Genomic DNA, 10,105 nt, shown 5'->3' with positions numbered 1-10,105 from the left:
CGGCAGTAGATGCTCTTAGATTGGGAGAACTGGTTGCAGAACGATTTTCTATCTCCCGGTCTTTCCACCGGGAGTTGGAAGCAAGATCTCGACATTGAAGTTGGTGAGTTTGTGCCGCTGAATAATTACAAAGAAGCCCTAAACGGTTTTTAAGTTTTAACTCTGGCTAGTAGCATTATGTGTGCAAACATGTTGCATTACATATGAATTAATTGCACACCATAAAAACAAATCGTATAATGATTCTAGTAACATCAATTTAGTATCTTAGATGTTAAGCTTTTTTTCTTGGGAGACGCTACGCGTCCGCCGGGTGATCCGTATGGAACATCTGTCACCTCGCCAGCCGTTCGATGTACGCGCGCGCAGCCGTCCGACCTACTTTTGGCGCGCGGCTCGGTCTCCTTCCCCGACTCATTAATTCCTGAAACAACGATCGAGTTGCAGAAACAAGCGTCTCGCGAGCCATTCGATGTGTGACGTGAGCCGTTCAATCCTCCTCTCTAATTTCCTGCAACGACGCACTTGTTACAAGATCTGGTCTTCTCTGATTTCCTGCAACAAGACCTTATTGCGAAACCTTATCTTCTACAATTTTCTGCAACAAGACTCATGTTGCAAAACTTCTTCTTCTTTAGTTTTCTGCAACAAGACAGAAACATCTGTAGATTTTTTTTGCAACAGAGTTTGTTATATAATATTTTCCGTAACAAAGATCGTGTTGTGGAAACATCTATAGAATTTTATTTACAACAAAGTTTGTTATAGAAATATTTTCTGCAACAAAGATCATAGGTGATGCTGCGGAAATATTTCCAACACAGATACTATTGTAAAAATATTTGTAACAGAAGTTGCGTTGCGGAAAATATTTGTAACATATGTCATGTTGCAGAAATTTTTTTGGGCTTCGCTTTGTTGCAAAACTAGACCCGTCGTAAACAATTGCAACACCACATTTGTTTCTGAAACATAGCCTCTGTTTCGAAAGCATGTTCGATAAAGGACGACATGCAAGCCTTCATTTGGACGCGTGTCATGCAGCGGAGGTGGCGGACGCGGCCACTACGATCCGCCGGATGACGGTAAGCTTTTCCTTTTTTTCTTTATAGACAAAACTTATAATTTTTTTGTATTTTTAATAATATCATTGTTTCGTTAAGCACCATTATTTTTCTTGAAGCCTTGGTCAATTGTTTGCTATGGGGTGCTTGAGTCACTTTGTCTTCAGTTCTAGTCGATTCTGTGAATTTTTTGGTGAATTATATTATATTTGTCTACTTTTGCGAAATTGTATGCACTACATGTTAGTTGATTTTATTAAACTTATTTTTTTACAATTATATTTCTTGTGCGGACCTACACTTTTACCTTTTGATGTAATTGCGGGTTTATTGCAATATTTTTAGCAGTGGCAATATTATTTGCAAATCTGCATTTGCACTTCATGGTGAGAAAGGAAGTGACCAAGACATGTAAAAGAAAAAACAGTCACCTACACTCTTAAACAAGCCTCGAGTACTAAAGTCAGAGCCTCAGTCAAGAGCATGTTCCATTTGCAACCTTAAAGTTTGCCGATCGTTCGCCCAGGGGCTGCCTCGAGCGTATTCAGTTCGCTTGAGGAGGGGGGAACGTTTCGGTCGCTATGGCCCATAGGCCCAGTTATCATTTTTTTGGAGAAAAAATGCCAATTGCAAAAAAGGATCAGTCAAGGGCATGTTCCATTTGCAACCTTAAAGTTTGCCGATCGTTCGCCCAGGGGCTGCCTCGAGCGTATTCTGTTCGCTTGAGGAGGGGGGAACGTTTCGGTCGCTATGGCCCATAGGCCCAGTTATCATTTTTTTGGAGAAAAAATGCCAATTGCAAAAAAGGATCATAATTGTCATGATCTGAATTATGAAAAATGCCATGCTATTTTATAAAAATGTCATTTATCTAATTTATAAATTTACAGAGGTGTGATCAAAAGAAAAGAATGCCGTGTGATCTAGAAAAAGATTGTCATGCTACCACCCTCTGGATAAAATATATTTTATCTGGATAAGCCTCCAATTAGATTCTTGTTTCCAAAAACATGAAAAATGACACACAAGAATTGACATGGTGAAAAAAAATGGCATGTCATAAAAAATAAAGGGCATCATCTTAATAATAAAAATGTCAACCTCTTAAAAATAAAAATGGCATGTTATTGACAATTAAATTTTCATGCTCTCAATAATAAAGCGGCCATCCTCTTATTAATAAAATGACATGTCATTATTATTAAAATGACATGCTCTTAATAATAAATTATCATGTTATTATAATAAAAATGCCATGTTATTAATAACAGTAATGCAATGTTTTGGAAGACAAAAAACCTAATAGAAATAGGAATTGCCATTCTACCTATACTAAAAATGCACATGGCAAGCCTAAAAAAATACCCTCTAAAATCAGGATTTTTGTTATTCAAAACTAAAAATAAATCAGGATTTTAGAATATGTTTTCAAATGTAAAACGAATTTAAATCAACCTTCAAAGTATATATAGCAACTTTTACTGCACTGTTCACAGGACACCTTCGGTCCAAGTGGTAGACGCCTTGTCATTGCTTAAGGAGGCCATGAGTTCGATCCCCACCCTTTGTGCCCCTCGGTGGTATATTTGCGTGGGAGAATAAAACCAACCAAGCCTTGGGTTGCGATTCGTTAGAGAAGATCGAACGATAGCCGACGTTTGCTGCAAAATGCCAGATATCTGACGTTTGCCATATAGCATATTCGCCTATACATTACTCATGTTACAAATGTATCATCTGTATGGTTTGTTGTCGAAGTTTTTTCCCTGCGAGAGATTTGTTGTCGAAGTTGATGGTTGCGACACTTTTCGGGCTATATGTTCCGCATGTCATACACTCATGTCCTCGCTAAATCTTGCCACGCTTGCAATGATTATTCTACGGGAAAATGCCTTCTCCGGTCACTAATCCAGAGTTCAAACAAAGGCAACATGTTTTTTGTTTTCTAGGTAAAACAGAAGGCAGCTGGTTCGGCCGTTGTTTTTGAGCGGCCTGCGTGGCAACAGCGGCTGTCCCTTCCACAAGTGTGGGGGATAGGGACGGATTAAAATCCTCCCTCGTTCCATTCGAAAAAGAAAAAAAAGATCCTCCCTGGTTCCATAACTTCCATTAACACATGCACCCAAAAACACGACACGATCCGGGTCCAAGCACCCATCGACGACGACAACGCTGTCAGGTGGGGCGCGGCCGTGCGAGAGGCCCGCGGAGGCGGAGCAGCGCGTTTCATTTGGGCGGGACACGCAGAGGAACAGTAACATCTTCCACCAAATCCAGATACTCTGCTGCTGTACTTGTGTCCCGATTTATTGCCAAGTACCCCCCCCAACATTCAATAACCCCCCAGGCCCGGGCCCAGGCCCAGACCCTACCGCTGCTGGCCGACTGGCCGTGGACGTAAAGGATCCTCAATACAGGTACATGTACCGCTAATCGCTTTACAAAGCGCACTCGCACAGCACACATGGCACACTCAATTGGGAGCAGTGAGTACCCCTCAAAAAGCAAAATTGGGAGCAGTGAGTACGGAGCTGGGTTGCTCAACCTTTTTCATCAGAGTAGTAAACATTATCCATACGGACGCTCGCTGGATCGGCGATCGTGTCGCTCGTTTGCGGTGCGAGGCGGCCGCTCCGGAGTGCTCTCCTGTCGTCGTCGTGAGACGACATCGCGTGCGCTTGCTTGCACGCCATTTTCCGGTAGATAACGGTGCCTACCGCATATCAACCCAGCCGCCTCCCTCTTGAAAGAAAACCTTGGACAGCAGCCGCTCCCCAATCCAACGTCTCTTCCTTCTCCGTCTGATGCTAAAGAGCTGAAAGGGGACGAAGATCCCGGATCTACGTCTCGGTGTTGTGGTTAGATCTCTTAAATTTACGGCTTGATTCTATTGCCGGAGGCGGTGCTATGATCAAGAAAAGCTTTTCCCGACTCTTGATTTGCCACGTCGGCGATGGTTTTGTCACTGCCACAGAGCTGGGCGGGGATCGTCTGGCCAATGCCCTTCTGGAGTGGTGTATTTGGTTGTGTCTTGTGTTATGCATAAGTTTTTATAAGACGTCTTTTAGCGGAGTGGACGAAGTTGTGTTTGTGCCTTAGACCTCTGCTTCCTTCTCCCACTCATGATGTTTGCCCAATTTTGGCACATTGAGGAGTATGGATATTAGGTCTCCCTGAATCTGTCTAGCTAGATTTAGCATGGTCGTTCAACCTTGTTTGTCAAGTCGGGCCGGGCCGGCTGGAGTTGGCAGTCACGGCTGACATCTTGGAGGCCTTTGGGGTGGCTTCTGGCCTTCGAGTGAACCAGAGCAAGAGCGCGGCCTTCGCTATCCGTTGCTCTGATGATCAGAAGATTTTGGTGGGGCAATCTCTAGGGTTCTCGTTCAGCCACTTTCCATGCAAATATTTAGGCCTTCCGCTCACCATTCGTAAGCAGACCTCGGCTCAGTTGCAGTACCTGGTTGACCAGCTAGCGCGTCGCCTCCCCACTTGGCGCGGCTCCGCCATGCCCAAGAGTGGCAGACTACTGTTAGTACAAGCTGTACTTTGTGCCATCCCCATTCACGCCATGATGGGCTTAGACCTGCCGGCCAAGACAACTGCAGCGATGAATAAGATTATCAGAGGCTTTCTATGGTGCGCTAAGGCAGAGGCCAACGGAGGACAGTGTTCGGTTGTGTGGAATGTTGTGTGCACACCCAAATGGGCAGGTGGTCTGGGGGTTCCAAATCTGAGATGGCTCAATGTAGCCATGCAGGCTAGGTGGCCTTGGCTGCGCCGAGCTGATTCTACAAGACCCTGGAATGAGTTTGACATCCAAGTTCCGACAGAATCTATTCAGCTCTATCACTCGGGAACAAAGTCAACAATTGGCGACGGCTCCAATACCATCTTCTGGGAGGACCGCTGGCTGGAGGGATCCAGGATTCAGGACATCGCCCCGAGGGTATATGCTAAGGTGCCGCCCAGGAAAAGGCACGGTCTGACCATGCAAACGGCTATCCAGGAGGGTTTTTGGCCTCGGGATATTAATCCCAATCTGGACTTGGACGAGCTGCGTGAGTACGTAAACCTCTGGCATTGGGTGGCCATCATTCAACTGCAACCAGATTCGCCTGACAGACTATCTTGGGCTTGGGAGGGCAATGGCGCTTTCTCTGTTAGATCGGCTTATGCCGCCATGTTCGCAGGGAGGACTGTCAGCCCCACTGCAGATTTTACGTGGAGATCGAGGGCACCTCAACGGTGCCGCTTCTTCTCCTGGTTGGCTTTGCGTAACAGATGCTGGACCTCCGACAGGTTGGCTCGGAGAGGACTCCCGCATCAAGAAACTTGCCCGTTCTGCAATCAGTGTGAGGAGTCTATCAACCATATCTTGATGGAGTATGTTTTTGCTAGGTTGGAAGGCCGGAATGGGTGCCCACGGCAGTTGACACGCTGGAGGACTGGTGTCAGAACAAGCACGCCCCGGTTTGACAGTTGCGAGACTTCCACACGATCTTGGTGCTTGTCATTTGGGAACTGTGGAAGCACAGAAACGGTATTGTGTTTGATGGTGAGTTGCCCTCAATCACTCGCATCGGAGCACGGATATTGGAGGAGAGCAGGACGTGGGCTGCGGCCGGTCTTCTTAAAGGAGAAATGGGGGAATTCTTCGGTAGTTTGTCACGGTGGGTAGATCACGAGTAATCCGTTATTGTAACTAAGGTGGATTGGGCGAGGCTGCCCATAATGTTGTACGATGCTGTTTAGGGGCTCTTTACCCCCTCTCTATCTTATATATATGATGCGCATGCTTGTGCGCATTCGAGAAAAAAAAAACCCTTGTTTGTCGACTTTTTTTGTGGAACGGTGATGTGTGATTTAAAAGGCTGTCTCGTTGTCTCCTAGCTCTGATGGACGACTTCGGGATGTTGCATCAACAACATGGCCATCTCCACGAATTTAGGGCCCCAATGCAAAATGGAAATAAGGCCCTATAAAACTTTAAAACTTAATATAAGTAAAGAACCAAAATAACATGAGCATATAACTAAAGAACTATTTGAATCCAAGCCGCTTGCCGGGCAGGTTGAAGCACGTAGTGCTCCCTCCTCCGGTGTCGGACCTCATGCAGACGGTTGATGGTGGTTGACTGTAGGGGGCATTAGCCAGCCTTTGATCAGTTGTCAGCCATGATCAGCGGATCACACATAATGTGACGGATGGAGTTTCAACTGTCAATTTCTATAAAATATAAGAAAAACATTTTTTTCGTCCAAGCATTCTCAAAACACCTTCCAAACAAACTCTATTCATGGTATAAACTCACAAATATACACTCCAAAGCGATTAATCGCACAACTATGGAAATAAAAAACCAGAAGAAAGAAGTCACACCACCAATCAAGGGACGGGAGGAAGGGAGAAGGCAGAAGGTGGAGAGGTTACCAGGTCGGGGCAACCAGAAGTCGGCGGCGTATAGCTACCACTTCGAAAGATGACGCGACAGGGAACGTCGGGTCGGAACGGAGGAGACTGGGGCGAGGGAAGGCCGGGATGGGACTTGGGAGACGGGGGCAAAGCCGATGTGGAGAAGATGGGGGAGATGCCAGGATGGGGCTGTGGAAGTCTAGCACGGGGCACGACTAGACGGGACGAGCCGCTGTAGTGGCAAGGGGGTAAGGCGAACACTAGGCACCCTTGTCCACCTGATGGCAGCGTGAATGGAGGCAGAGAAGAACCATACGAGGCTACAAGCATTCTGTTGGGGATAAAAAACGAACATGTAAGCTCGTTGTTTCTCTAGCGGTTTTCTCTCTCGACCGGGGCACAAAATTTTGGGGGCCTGGCGGTCGCACCGCTCACACATGTCCCTCGACGGGCCTGATAACAATGTTTCCTTGGTTTCAACAATGGTTCAAAGCACTAGAGGCATCGAGCTTCACTCACAACGACGCACCATGAGTGAGGAGGTAGAAAATGTCCTTGTAAAGATTTGTTGAGTTTAATATATTCACTTTGATTCTTAAGATATTGTATATTGATATTGTTGGTGCTCATTCCATGTAGAAATTTTGGAAACCTATGACATTGATCAACTAAATCATTATTGACTGGGGATTTTGACCCTAGGCATCCAAATTTGGAGCTGGTCATCAAGATACCTAGACCCAGTGATTATGTATGCTTGTGTGTTTTCTCTATACTATTGTTAGTAGAGGTTGTCTACTCGGAAAATCCATCTCTGCACTCGAGCTCATCTGCACCCGCTTTGACAAAAAAAATTCAAAACAAATACTAGAAAAAATAAAAAAAAATCCAAAAAAGTTGGCCGTAGAAAATTTGATGCGTGAACTCCGCTCCAAATTTTAAGTCATTTGGACACCTGAGCAACTCTCAGCAAAAAAGACAAATTGAGGGTTTGTAAAAAAGTTTAGTGTTCATGTATTGTTTTGGCCCGATTTGTCTTTTTCGCTGAGAGCTGCTCAGATGCCAAAATTACTTGCAATTTTGAGCGGGCCTCACACGTCAAATTTTCTACCATAGATTTTTTTTTGGATTTTTTGGATTTTTTTGATATTCTTACTATTTTTTTCTAACCGGGTGCAGATGAGCCTGGGCACCGAAAAGCCCCACAAGCTTGCACTCCAAAACCTCAATCACCCTCTTTGGGAGGGCATCGCGTTGTACTTTGTGTTTTATATAAGGTTTTTTTGTTTGGCTTATAATGTGGCATATATATATATATATACCCGGCCTCTGCACAATTAGAATGCACACGATCAATATCAATAACCACGCAAAAGATCATGATGGCTGCAAGTGCATATAGTGCCTCCTTTGTGGTTTTGGGGTATTGCTGACAAAATTGGTTAAGAGACTAATGTGTTTGTGACTATACATGTGTTTGTGACTATACATTGGTTAAGAGTCCAATTGATGCAAAGACAATATTTCGAAGTGTGCTCAATCGAAGCCTATTTCTTCAAGTGAAAACTTTGGAATTGTCTTCGAGTGAGTGCCCTTTTCTTCGGTGTCTGAGACGACAGTGTTTGGGACGCTTTAGTCAAAGTCCTCTCTTAAGAGTTAGAAAACCAGCAGTTTGGTACTTCCACTGTGAGGAATTTGAGAGTTCAAATTTTCGACCGTTGCCTCGTTGGCGATAGCTGGTTGGCAAGCCTGTCCCGTCCAACGTCATAACGGACCTCGAGTTGCAACCCCCGGCTGAGCCACCCCTCTCCACCGCATTTGAGTCGATCCTAGTGAGGAAAGACATCGTACCTAATATCCAAAGTGATTGAGTGTCACTAAGAATATGTTCGAATGAACCGGAGACTTGTTACTCTTGAAGACACTGATCTTTCAGACGGTTAGGTTAGGCATTAGATCAGAGCATCCAACAGCCATTGTGAATTGCCGAAGAACGAGTACATGAAGGTTCAGAGATATAGATTAAAGATCTACCACAAGTGATTATGCGAGGTCTAAGTGATCTTAGCTCAAGGAGAATATGGTGGTGACTTGGTCTTCTAAGTTAATTCTCAACCTCTCCAACCAGACTTAGAGTTATCACAACAACTCGAATCGGTGCAACAAATCGATTTTCTTCACCGAGTCTCTCGTTTCATATTCTTTACTTTTGTTTATTTTGTGTAACTTGCATTTTCTGAAGAATTAAAACCCTCTCCTCTCTGAAGACTTTTTCTGATGACTTTGATATTCCACTGCACTTAGCTATGCTCCACTTTATTTTCAGGTCGTTAGTCCGAAGTGTATTTGTCTTTGTGTTATACTAGATCACTTTGTATTGTTACCTACCTTGCATGCTATCTTCTGTTCCAATAACTCTGGCCTGGCCTGGTTCTAAATGCATGATTATTGTAGTTTTTTTTTCTTTCAATCTGCATTTCTTCTGTGGGCGATCCAAAAGTGGACACATATGATGCAAGCACGCACGATCTGAAAGTGAACACAACCACACAAATTCGAAACCATGCACACACCAGGCAAGCAACCGGGATGTCAAGAGTCATTCGCAGAGGGAACTTCCGCTGGTACACACTGGTCGTAGATCAAACTGGCAAGAGGAGACAATACTGTCAAAATCTCACATTCAAGACACCGCACGATCCGATGTGCACGTGTATGCTGTTGGTGAATCTAGGCATAGTCACCACCCTAAATAATACAACACAAACCTTTAGTACAACGTCAAGATTGCAATTAGCCGCCACTATCTCCGTCGAACTTGACCCAGCCAACATCATCGACACTATCACGCTGTACTTTTTGTTTTGTAAAGGGAGTGTTTCTATTGGCTTCTTTTGTGTGTGTTTTTTTTTATGAAGAAGGCGTTTCTATTGACTTATAAGATAGCAGCCAGGAAAAGCAAACACCAATACATGATCGTAGCTATGATTATGCGAACTAAAAAAAAGCAACGATGATCCATACCGAGAAGTTGTTGAGCCACCGAAAAATAATACAAGCTCGCACAATCCAAACATGGACTCAACCACGTAGACTAAAAACCATGGTTACACTACTGAAACAATCCAATTTCCAAGAGAACATCTGTCGGCATATGAATTATGTTAGTTGCAGATCAAACTGGCGAGAAGAGACAATACCGCCAAAATCTCACATTGAAGACACCCGATGGTCCCACATCTCCGCCCCGCAAGTGTATGTTGGTGATGAATCTAGACATACCCCTCCCCCCCCTAAAAAAAGCATTACAACACGATTCTTCACTTCACCGCCATGGTTGCAATCAGTTGCCACTACTTTGCGTCCCGCTTCACCCGACCATCCGCACCGCTGACCAACATCATTGTAACTCGGCAACACAAAAAAAATCAGCAAAAACGCCACCAGTCATCATTATTGTCTAAAAAGGCCTAACTTCAAAACGATGCCTCCAATGGGGAATACGAGCTGAGCGCCGCTATCATTCGATCCAGGCAAATCCAGGCCTAGGGTTTCCCTCAAAGCATTTTGGGAGCGGAGTCAAGGATTGCATGTCAACGCCTTCAACAAGTGAGTGACGCCCTTGACTT

Source organism: Triticum dicoccoides, chromosome 6B (assembly GCF_002162155.2).
Source record: "Triticum dicoccoides isolate Atlit2015 ecotype Zavitan chromosome 6B, WEW_v2.0, whole genome shotgun sequence".
Taxonomy (NCBI): Eukaryota; Viridiplantae; Streptophyta; class Magnoliopsida; order Poales; family Poaceae; genus Triticum; species Triticum dicoccoides.
This window is presented reverse-complemented; position numbering follows the sequence as displayed.